The sequence below is a fragment of the Phaethon aethereus genome, assembly GCF_964289735.1.
Source record: "Phaethon aethereus genome assembly, chromosome: W".
NCBI classification, from domain to species: domain Eukaryota; kingdom Metazoa; phylum Chordata; class Aves; order Phaethontiformes; family Phaethontidae; genus Phaethon; species Phaethon aethereus.
In genome coordinates, this window is record NC_138581.1 from 6,661,259 (window position 1) to 6,674,064 (window position 12,806).

Genomic DNA, 12,806 nt, shown 5'->3' on the forward strand with positions numbered 1-12,806 from the left:
ATAATCTGATTCTGATTACATTAAGAAAACAGCTGACCAACCCCATACCCCTGTGCAGCATCTGTTCCACACATAAATGTATAAACCTATCAGGACTTATAAAAAGACAGACCGCTTCCAAAGGGTTGTTTAGAAACCAAAACCTGAACTCATACATTGCAAGGAATCAATCAGTGAAGCATTGCTTTGGTTCCAAAAGAGACTCTGAATAAGGGGTAGACTATGAAATTATTCCTGCCACCAGATGCTGTTTGTCTGCTTCTGTGCTCTAATTGCTATCAATAATTAAACACAGGTCTCTGATTCATATGCACAGAGGCAGAGATTCTTAAATTAAACATTTTAAAGTCATTATAGTACATTTTATATGTTCAGCTAAACACTGCACTCAGGCTGATTATGATTAAATATACTGATACTAAATTACATATTGATTCCATAAATATCAATGGATACGCAGAACAAATAAGAAGATTCTTGGTAAATAGAAGGAACATTTTAATTTCAGATGACTAACAGAAAGCAGCTTATATTTATTTTTATATGTTACATTATGTTGCCCCTTGTGCAAAGAGATGGCATCTCCCAGTTGACTTGCAGAAAACACAAAATAATTTCCATCCTTTGGAAAACAACAAATGCAGACAATGTAGTATGCCCAAGTTTACGTGACAGCCACTTGAAAAGTCAAGTTTGAATGCAAGTGAACCTTGCACTTGTTAATCAGTCTGTGACAGGCATGATTTTTTCCAAAACTATGTCCCCAAGGTGATTCTCACTCTCTTTAATAGAACAGTCTGCAGTATGTCTGGAGAAAAAAAATCTACACTCTTTGAAACTGCCTGTGTTTACCCTTTGGCAGGCTGTACAATTTGATGACATATTTTCTTACGATGGTTGCTATTAGTCATACTATTGTCCTGCACAAAGGTTTGGCAGACTTTCAAACAGAGGTGTGATGATGAGCCATCTCTGGTGATTCACTCTTTCCACTATAGCCAGAGAGGTCAGTGCAGTATGACCCCTATCATCAGGTTTGCAAAGTACAGGTGCTCTGGAGTCTGATGCCACTGTTCAGATATTCTTCATCTGCTTGTCCCAGACCTTTGCAACTGTTGTCCTCTGTTTCCAGAATCCCACGAGTTGCTTTCTGTGACTTCTGGTCAGTATGAGAAAGGTTTAAACCACTCAGATGATACCTCTTGGATTTGAGATACAAGTTACTATCCAAGGCAAATCCTCATTTGAAATGTGCAGCTAAAAGTGAATCCTATTCAAGGTTGTATTAACTCGCTTTGTTTCCTTTGATAAGTTGCCACTGAACAACTCTGGGAAGATACAGATCAGGGGAACAGAGTCTGTTGGACAAATGTTACTGAAAGGCAACAATTTAAGTTAGACGTTGAAGGCTACATTCTTTTTGCAGAACAGCTCCTGATTTTATAGAGGCTTCACCATTGTACACTGTGGGTTGGAGATGAGTAGGTGACTTTCATTCTGAGACACTAGCAAAAAATCTTTGTAAAAATTATTTCATTTAAATTTCTCTTCCTTAACTTACACTCCCAATCATTTAAGCTCTCTCCTATAGGTTTTGTTGTCAGAAAGGGAAAATTCCATCTTCTGAAAGATTAGTTCAGAACCTACAATGACCAATGCAAATCAGCAGTTGTTTCTACAGTTAACCATATTCTGAAAGGAGCTGTTGTTGCTCAGGGTATGAGATAATTTAACTTTATTGCTTAACATGATATGGGTACTTAAACATAATTGTCTAATGTCGTTTGTCTTTTTAGATGCACTACGGTTTTATGTACATGCCTCCAGCTGCACGCCAAAAGGGTTTAGGTCTCTCCTAGGTCCTGTGTCATACTGACAAGCCCAACTGAATGTCTCAGATTTCTAGGATGTTGCAAATGGCATTTATGTTTAAGCAAACTGACTCATTGGCACACATCCCTTCTAGTTTATCGGTTGCTAGTAGAGTCCCATAAGAATTAATGTTCATCAAATATTTCAAACAATAATGTGCCACACAAACGAAAGTGTGGCATGTGTCATGACATAGTTAATAAAACTGGAAATCCTCAATTAGCTGTTGTGCGTTTTTGCATTGTAGCTAGACACTTCTGTTAGGCACTTTAAGAGGAAGAACAAGCAAAATGTGATGAAATATGGCTGAAATTCTAACACCGTCACAAGAATCTTTCTGAATAGTTTTAAAGTTGCAAACTTAAAGCACTATATATTGTTGTAAAACTAAGATATATTAAATGCTGGAATGTTTCTTAATGACTAACTCAGTGTGGCACTCTTATTTTACAATAGTTCTGCCATACAAAAAATTGCCAAAAAACCTGCTAGGTTTTCTGACAAGTTGATATTATTGTTCAGAACAGCTTAGTTACCTGCTATAAAGTTCAACTGACATTATTCATTTTAAGACCTTGTTTACTGCTGCTCACAACTCTACAAGCCTATAATTCTTTGGACTGAGAGACTTTGTGTACATATGGTGCATTGTGCATGGACTGAACACATTGTCACACCATACTAAAGTACTGCTGAAACTTTCTGGCCAAAACAACTCAAATACCCCCTATCTTAGGCAAGCTAGAGAAATAGGTACTGTGTTTTGTTCCCAGAAACCTCATAGTTAAAATCATATAAATGCAATCATTTTCTTTTCATAGTTGAATGTTCTAATACATACTGTGCATTTGGCAGGGATATGGCCTTTGCAAACTGCCTGAGTCACCTTAATTCAGTCCCTCCCTGGGAATGAATTAATGATGGGATTATGTACCATGGGTTCCCTGTCTGTTTCAGAAAACTGGTGTATATCCTAGGGATCAAGCTTGTGGAATAGTGCAGACTGCTGTTTGTAGGAGTCCATCTCATTTACTGAAAAAGTTGAAAGGTGAGCAGTAAACAAAGTTGGAGACTGAAATGAGAAAAAATATAACCTGAGAACTTAATGAAGTCCTGTTTGCAGTAGATTGGTGATTAATTACCTTTTATACAGGATTAATTGAAGGCTGGAAAGTGAGCTCACCTCTTTGTAGACCTAATAATGACAGTAGACCTAGTAATGACAGAAGGAAGAAATACCACAAAGGCTTCAATCAACAGATTTCAAGCATATTAGACATACTCTTAATGGTCAAAAATCCATTTGGAGACAAATCTTGTTTGAGGTGTAAATTCTCTGAAGTGTAACGAAGCACAAAACGTGTCCCCTTCCTCCTCCTGTGTTTAGGACATCTATAGTGGTAGTAGACAGGTGAATTTTGTAATTTCTGAAAGGAGATGAGTTTACCATCCATCTTTTTTCCTCACTGAAATATTCCACCTGTCCTATTACTTCTGTCTGGCCACTCATTCTAGAACTACATTCTTATGAGTTAAAAGGTATGACCACCTACCTTCCCCTTCCAAAGACGAGGCTGGACTTTCATCTCCTCCCCCACAAGACCTTCCTCCTTTCTGCCCCGTGCTTCCTACTTGCCAAAGATCATCTACTGCCTCCCCACACCCTTCCCTACGATTTTCCGTGTTCCTATTTTTTTTGGCCTGCGTATTGGGCAAGAGGCACCACAGGCAGTACTGTGAATGTGGTGACTGGTCATCTGCCTCTCAGCAGCTGAACTGGCCAGGCAGAACGTGTTCCTTTTTAGCAGCCACATGTAACCCTCGGGCTGCGTTTTTGTTCAGCTCAGTTGGAAGTACTTTAATATCTTCAAGATTTCTACTCCTCTGTCCAGTTTTGCTGATATTAGCCAAAGGGATCAAAAGTTATTGTGAGAAAGAGGGCTGACAGAAAGACTCAGTCATGGAGGTAGAAGTGATGCCATCACATCAGGTTTGTCCCCTTAGGAAATCAGACTAAAATGTGGGATGCTTTCAGTATTAAGAAATTTGATTGCTGCCCTGGAGAATTTCCTCACTGAATCTGCCACAGCTTTCTTACATGATGTTGGGCACATCACTTCAATCATCGAAGTATGATTTCAAATATGATATACAGTGGAGCTGATCTATGGCAACTAGAGCTGCAGTAACTAGGGGTTGTGCTTTAAAAACACATACACTACTATATAATTCTGAGAACTCTGAAAACATGGGTCCTTTGGGACTGGTGTGGGATACTGAAGTAGGGCAGACTCATGGCCTGAATTTTTCTAGCAGGCACTTAAGAAAACATTTGGGATCCTGAAATGATATTTGGGTGAAATTTAGAAGCTGAAGTTTAGCAAGACAGTTCTGAAAACCTAGGTTTACATTTTACTACTTGCTACTTGAGTGAAACTGGGGCCTTTAGTAAGATATTAAGAATTTGGGGGTTCTGATTATATTTTTTTCTTTTTGATTTCCAGTGATTTCTCAAAGCAAAAGACATGACCAGTCCTTGAAGAAAACCATTCCCGAGAACAAGGGCTCTCCAAGCATAGCTTGGTGGTGGGACTGGAACTGGTGTCAGTAGTGTCAAGGTCAGTCACAACGGTAGAAGCAGGAGGTTGTGGCTATCTGCTGGTCTAAAACTCATATCCTCCCAGTTCTTACCACAGCCTACAACCAATCAAATTATAAACACAGTCCCCAGTCCTTTTGCGTGCTCCTGTCATACTTTTCATGTTCAGCTTTTTATACTTTTCACTCTCATGAACTACATAGAGTTCATTCTGCCTTGTTGCTGTTGATGAGCTGACTAGGGTTAACAGTCCCTGGGCACATGTTTACACTGAAATTATTCTAAGAATACTTCTTTTTACAAGTTTTCTGTAGATGCTCATACAGTAAATGCTGTTGTCTCATCCCTCTTTGAAAGCAAAATGTACAGTAGACAATTGTAGCTATTGAGAATCTTACTATATTCATGTCGTCTTTTTTCACTATTTAACTTTTCTTGATTGCCATTGGAAAGAGGAGAGAAGATAGCTAAGGGAAAGGCATCCATTATTAGCAGCAAGAAGTACATGCTTTGTGCCTTTTGCTTTCCAGAAAGATAAAGACAATCCAGTTTCTATTGGGATTCCTTAAGAAAACCATTCCAAGTTGAAGTCATATACATAGGGCCGATTAGACAGAGAACATATGTTCATGACATTAATTTGAAAGCAAAACGTTCCATAAAAGAGGCAAGCAAATAAGATGAGGCTGGAAGGTGAAGGTAGATTTGTACTGATGCGTAATCATCTTCAATACATGTGTAATAAACTTACTACAGCTTTTGGTGACCATGTTAAGTAGTATCATATTTTGTGTCTGTAATCAAAGTGTCTGTTGTGCTTTCTAGAAGAAGTCATTCTACTGAAATACTACTCGTTTCTTTAAGACTAGGTTTGTGGGACACCTTACAACGTCCATCAGATAATGCTAGAAACTGTTGTTAGGCAAAACATGCTTGCTTTTTTAGGACATGGACATATACTACAGCTTAAAAAAAAAAAAGATCCAGATGTTTAAACTCAGATCTGGATTCTGGTTTCAGAAAGCTATGATTAGCACTTAAATATGTGATAATCTGAAACCTTGCCCCTTTCTGCTATTGACTGATTTTGTTTTAACATTGCATCTGTGATGAACCCAATGAAATCTTGAGTATCGCAGCATGGAGCATGTTAATCTGTAAGACCTTTCACTAATACCCTCTCCTTTGCACCTGAAAATCCAAGGAAGTCTATCTTAAACAAGGATTGAGAAAATAATTAATGTTAGAGAAGTAGCAGCATATTGTAATAATGAGAGCCTGAGTGAAATTTCCAAGAAAATGAATAATTTTATTTCCAGAACGAGGTTTGATTAGCATCTGGTAAGACAGACTTCGGGCTAAATGTGGAACAATGAGCATTAACCAAGAACCACTGCTCATTAAGTGAGCACTGCCCATTCTGAATGAGCCAAAGGTCCTGTGGATTGGTATAATTTGATATAGTATCGTAAGGTGCATAAACATGCACAAGACAAGTAAATTCAAGTACACAGCCTGGACTTGAATATGTCTGAATATTGAGTGCTGAACTGTTGGGATCACCCTCCATGGCTCGACCTTAAGGAGAAGGAGCTGTGGCGTTGATCTGCACGGCTCGACCAGTGTTCAATGATGAGATCCCATAGATCGTATCACGTCGGGGTCACCAGTTGCAGGAGAAGGATGGACTTCACAACTCTATGAGAGTTATATTCCGAAGCCGTTTATAGTCTTGTCTGACTCCAATATATATCATAATTTTTGCTTAGCCACTGCACACACACACTCATGATTGGTTACAGCTTGTTACACACATTATTGCAATTGGCTATATACAAAATATCATGCGCTGTCCATGCACCGCTCACACAGTCAAGATTTGCTGCTTGCAGGTGTTCCTGTACTCCTTTGCTTCTTCTTAGTTGCTTACCACAGCTCCTTCTCCTCAAGGCCAAGCCGTGCAGATATCCAGCTGTTTACCAGATTCTCAGTGCCACAGCTCCTTCTCCTTAAGGTCGAGCTGTGCAGATCAACGCCACCTGAAGGGGACCTACAAGAAAACTGGAGAGGGACTTTTTACAAGGGCATGTAGTCACAGGGCAAGGGGCAATGGCTTTAAACTGAAAGAAGGTAAATTTAGATTAGCTATAAGGGAGAAATTCTTCACTATGAGGGTGATGAGGCACTGGGACAGATTGCGCAGAGAAGTTGTGTATGTCCCATCCCTGGAAGTGTTCAAGACCAGGTTGGATGGGGCTTTGAGCAGCCTGGTCTAGTGGAAGATGTCCCTGCCCATGGCTTTGGGGTTGGAACTAGATGATCTTTAAGGTCCATTCCAACCCAAATCATTCTATGATTCTATACTTAAGAGTTTCCCTCATTAGCTTCCATGAACATAGGATGTCATTCTAAGAATCCAGTTGAAAATTATTCAGGGAACCTCTATAAACTAATGGATATTTCCATTTCTTACAATCTTATGATAAAATTGAAAAATATTATATGGACTGGTATCTTTAACACTGCAAAGCTGGGGACAACTCAAATCCCCCTTTTCAGGAGGTTTGTAAGTGTCAGAGATGTAATGTAGATAGCACACAGAAGTATTGGGCATCATTTGAAAACATAATATTGGAGGATATTTTCTGTCTGCTGCTTATGAAAATGGAAAATAAAAAAAACGCATAAACTTATTTTCTGCTGTTTCTTATTGAATTAAATAAAATGTATTGTTCCCCTTTTCTAACAATATGTCTTTTTATCTGACATAATTACCTGCTTACTTCAAAATCTTGTGAGAGGACACATAAAAACTTTGTTTATTCTTTTCAGAAATTAAAATATCTTCTTGACTTCAACATAAAAGGTCTAGACTGCTATCTTATTTTACTTTTATTTTTTATATATTACAGTGGTTGGCTCCTTTAAACTTATCTGCATGAAGTGAAAGCTGTATCAAGAGTTCTTCATGTGGTGAATAATCTCTAACAAAACTAGCTCCTGCGAAGTGATGCATACCATATTAAGCAGAAATTCAGTGGAGCAGAAATGTAGTTGTAGTTTCCCCTTTTGGCTTGTCAGCCACTGCTTGCATCACCACATTATTAATTTTTTGTCCTTGTCCTACAGAGCAGAGCAACCTCTTTTCCTCCCTTCTTTCATTCTCTCTCCCTCCTTGTGCTCTGCTTTTGAATTAGGTTGCAATAAAATTTGTCCAAATTCAGGCTTCAGATTTTATCCAAACAACCTTCCAGAAAACTTTACAGACATAATGAAGAGAAAATCTTCATTTCCACCTATTGCTGGTTAGTATGTGAATCATTTGGATGCAATGTACAGGAAGTTCATTAACACATTATAGTGGGATGTAAGTCATAGAAATAAGGGGGGGAAAGTACACAGTTTCTGACAGCGCTGAAGAATGGAATTCTTCACCATTTGGCAATTCATATGGAATAAAAACAAAGACCTCCCAACTGATCTCTTAAAGGCGTCTACTTTACTCTTCATAGTACTGACATTGAAATAATTTGACTCAAATTTCCTAATGTTATATTTAGTTAAATGAAAGCACTTCTCATGAATGCTTTTATCTGGATGGAGTGCTAGTTTTTCATCTACAGTTTCCATTTACTTCTCCACTGGCTCCAGAAACTCCACCCCACCTTAAAAAATTCAGATTTTACTGACACTGTATTTCAGTTTTTACCTGGTGTGTTTCTCTTCCCCAAAGAGCACATGCTGTGTTGGGGAAACATCACTCAGAGCACAATATGTAACGGTATGATATCAGATTTTCAATTAATTTTGGCAGTACCTGATTTTTAAAAACTAAGCTCCACACATTGTAATATTAATTTGCATGCTTAAATTGAGGCAGGTTAGCCTTAAGAACTTCAGTCAAAGCTTTCACATGTGATGAAGACACCCACTAACTGCAGAATATTTGTGATCAAGTATTTACCTCTAGATCTGGATTTTTACGGGGTGTTTTTCCTTTAAAAAAAATCCTTTTCAGAATCCTCTCTGTCCCTTCCTCTCTTATTTACTGTGACTCCAGTTTCTTAAGTCTTATCTGTGTCTCAGTTCATGTGTGTGCATAACAATAAATGTTGCAGCATTGCTACAATTAAACTCGACAAATGTTAATAGTAACACCTTTGCTTGATTGTACCATGTAATCCCTGACGTCCAGATAAAGAGCTGACGAAAGAATGTGGTATATAACACATTAGTTGCCCTTGGTAAATCCCTCTATAGTGCAGAGTCTTCAGTCTGAGCTTCGGATAATTTCTCCACTCTGAGTCTCTAAATATTGAACCTCCCACTGGAGTGAAGCGCCTGTGCATCTAATATTCAGCTGCCATAGATACTATACTAAAACACTGCTTGGAAGGAAGATGGGAAAGTAGGCAGCCATAGTTGATGCATTACTCTAAGTGCTGCACTCGGGTTGCATATTTATTTTCCATCTCAGTACATCTTTACATTGGAAAAATGTCAATAGGTCCATTTCTTCCTTTAAAGAATGATGCCTGGGAAATTCCTGCAAGAAGAAGAGCACAGGAAAGACTTGAACCTGGTTATGAACTTTCTGGTGGAGTGCTCTAATGTCTGGTGTCCTAGAAGGAAATAAGACTTTCTAGATGCCTTTGGCACCTACTCCATCAGGCATGTGTGGAGAATGGATACAAAACAAGTGAGCAAGGTGAAAAAATTAACTATGTATTTGACTTGTTCATATACAAGGGCAAGTTTTCTTGAGTATGACCAGAAAACATTTTACAGGAAGTCCTTCTTACTGTTCTAAGGTTTCTTAAGATGTTCCCAGTCTTAAACATAAGTTCAGTAGGGATTACAAGGTTTGAATTTTAGATTAAAGCTCATAAAACTGGAGTTAGGTGTGGCTTAAGCACCTAAATCCCTGTTTTGGCATAGTCCTCAGTCCTTACATTTGTTAATTTAAAAAAAAAAAAAAAGTCTGTCTGTTAATTAAAGCTGAGATTTTTAAAGAAGTCTGAATGAATTAAGTTAGAAATTCAAATTAATTTGCGCTTTCTAATACCATAATACTGCTCTAAAATCTCAGCCTAATTCCCTAGTAGAATCTTTTTTCTTTATTTGAGTTATACTTTAGCTGCTAATGCTAAGTAAAAGGCAAAAGACATTCCCGATGTAAATAAGGTTCTGATTCTGTTTCCTATTTTCAGCATCATTGTTATCAAAACCTATACTTCAAGAGGAAATAAAATTGTCTTTTCCTCAACCAGCAGAGGCTACCAAGATGAAAGAGTATTTTATGTCCTGACATATCTATAGCCCTGGCTGAAAGTGGAAGAGTTGTCCTGACTCACCTGGATTGCAGAGCCTGTAAAACATACACAGACACAGTAATTTTACCAGTTCACACACAGTACCATTCATGAACCTTAGCACATTAAAACCAGTAGAATCTAGCTGTTGTCGAAATAAAACTGTCACCTGAAGTGATATATTGCCTGGAAAAAATTATCTTTAAAAAAAAGAAAAAAGGTAAGAAAATTCATAGGAATTATTAGTAGCTGCTGTCTCCAAAACCAAGATCTGCTTCTTGTTATCTTATTACATGAATGTACCTGTAACCTCCAGAGAGCTGGTCTGCAGACACTTTGGAGAGACTGTGCATGCCAGTACATACAGACTGAAATCATTCTGGCGCCTTTGCTGCAAAAGTTTAACTGAACAGTGAAGGCTTTTTGTTTTCCCTTTCTTCATGCACCATGTGGAATTGCAGGGAGGTCTTAAAATGAAAAAAAAAGGAGAACAAAGTACATGTCATTGTGCACATAGCAAAACATTGTGCAAGCTGACCCAAATTATGAAGGGACAGCAATATTTCTCATTCTTGGATGAACCTTGTCATCAGTCAAACAACCAATGATGCTTCCTTAATATAAACATCACCACTAAACTACTGAAATTATATCCTTCGCCCAATCTTACAACCTCATTAAGACACTTGTCTACACAATGTCACTATACAGAAGAAAAATACTTGGTTTTGTTTTTTTTTTAGATTAATAAATGCAACAGTAACTGTAGACACCTCACTGAACCTTAGGAATGGAGGTCAGCCCTAAAACTAGCACACCAAACTTCATGTCTGTATGTGCAATAGGTGTTCTAAATTCCCACTAGAGAAAAGAAACATCTGGTCAATACAGCCAGTTGAGTCAAGGGAAAGGTCCTCCTCAGGCTAAAGCTGCTCCCTGGGGCATGACTCAATTTCATGTTTAAAACATTAATTTAGACTTCTACACATCTGTAGGTGAGCTAGGGGATTTATTCAGTTGCTTAAATGATGTTGTGTAAAGACATTTACAGACCTAAACCAACTACCTCTACCTCGCCTTCAGCTGCTACTCCATGTTTGTACAGGTCTCCTGTTCATCCTGTCTCGTACCAGCTAGTTCTGTATGGAAGCTTAAGGCTTTTCAGTGACTACAGACACATGTTCAGAGGCAATTCAGCCAAGGCTCAGAGCAAAAGGAATTAACCCCTAGATTTGTAGGCCTGAAATTAGGTGCCTAGATGTGGTGTATGGGCTAGAGGATGATTCAGTTACCTAAACCTATATATCTTGTGCCTTTTCAGGAACTCTGTGGTATCTGGTGTATCCGTATGGGACTGGTAAATCCCATATGGGACTGGTAAAGTCCAGAAAACATACACCATTCTGCAGCAGAAACTGGAGGTCATGCTAAAGTATTTGATGCAGCACTGGACAATAAAATGTGTGCAGCTGAATTCAGTCTCAACCCAGGGAGGAACATTAGGCCTGTAAGGCCAAACCAGCAGCAGACTGAGTCTTCAGGTTACAAGTCCAGACTTGTGGGTGTGTTGCACCCAAAGATACGCCTTAACGCAGCTAATGAGTGGTAAAGGTTGAGAGGTGAGACAAGAAAGGATGCTAGACCTTTTCCACTGTCTAACTGTGGAGCTATCTGAAGTGGAAATTAAGCAGAGTGTAATTACTTAAATCCCTTTGTAGATCCCTTTGAATTCGTTTGACTCAGAAACTTTGAACACTTGGCACTTCCCAAAATCAAGGACCTGTATCTGTGTTCTCACTGAGGTTTTATTTTGTAAGCACGGCTTCAGGGCTTGATTTTCATAGGTGCTGAATGGTATTAATGAATGTCTGTAGTTTGGCACGTGGCAAGTGCAGAACTCAAAACTAGATCAGTTTGCTGTAAATGTGAAACCCTGTCTTTAAGCTCTAGGGAAATATTTCACAGAGATGGAAAGGGGCTGTTTCACCAGCTTCACCTCACACATAGAAAGCCCTGATTACTATTTTTAAATGTTGGTTGATTGAGGGGGGGAATCTTGTTTAGAATAACTTCGTTGTTTTATTTTTTTAAAGGGAGAGGGTTAGGTTTTCTTCACATACAGGTTTGGGGATCTGAAGAACAGTGACAGTTCATTTGCAGGTGGAGGACCACCTTTTCCAGCCCCATATGCTTATTTGAGGACTATCTGCTTTGGGAAGTCTATGGACTCTGTCGCTTAGCAACCACCCTCCCTCTTCTTGGAGTGGCAAGAGGATGCTCTGCGCATGCATGTGCACCGGTAATCTGGTTTTCAGACCACCGAAGGCCTTGTTGTGATAGTCGGCCGGATCATATACAGAGATATTTTGCAGATGATCAGCCCATTTCAACTCGGTGCAGGCAAAACCTGAACCAGTTCTTTAAATGTTCTGTCTCTGAGCTGGAAGTATTTGAAATAATTTTATCTTGTTTGTTGGGAAAATTAAAGGATTACCTGGGCAGGGACTTCCTAGTCCTAGTTTTTACTGAAGGGCCTTACAAACTGTGTGAAGTCTTGCTAAAGTATCCTGCTAAAGCAGGGTGTTTTCTGAGAACAGAGGGAAATGTGAAGAACATATAGCCATAAAAATGGAGAGACATTACTGTTTCATGGGACTGAATGGAAAGATAGTCACTTAATTGGTTAAGAAACACACAGCACTCACATAATGATTCTTTCCCTCTGGCCACTTGTCAGAAGTGTAATGATACAGCGGTGAGTTAGTTATGTATCTTTGTGTTACCTACATGGGTGTATGCTAGTCATCTGGTGTTGATGGGTCTAAGACGTACACTAGATGGTGCTTGCACAACACAGGGAGCAAAAAGTGCGTCTGTCTCAAGATGTGTCAGCAACTCAATGCTCCACCTCCTCCTCGAGTATTTTCTGTGATGTGCACTCTGTTCCATTAAGTGGAGTCATGTAATTAAATATAGAAGGTTCACGAGTGTTGTAGAGAAATGGTTATTTGCTATTTTACTAA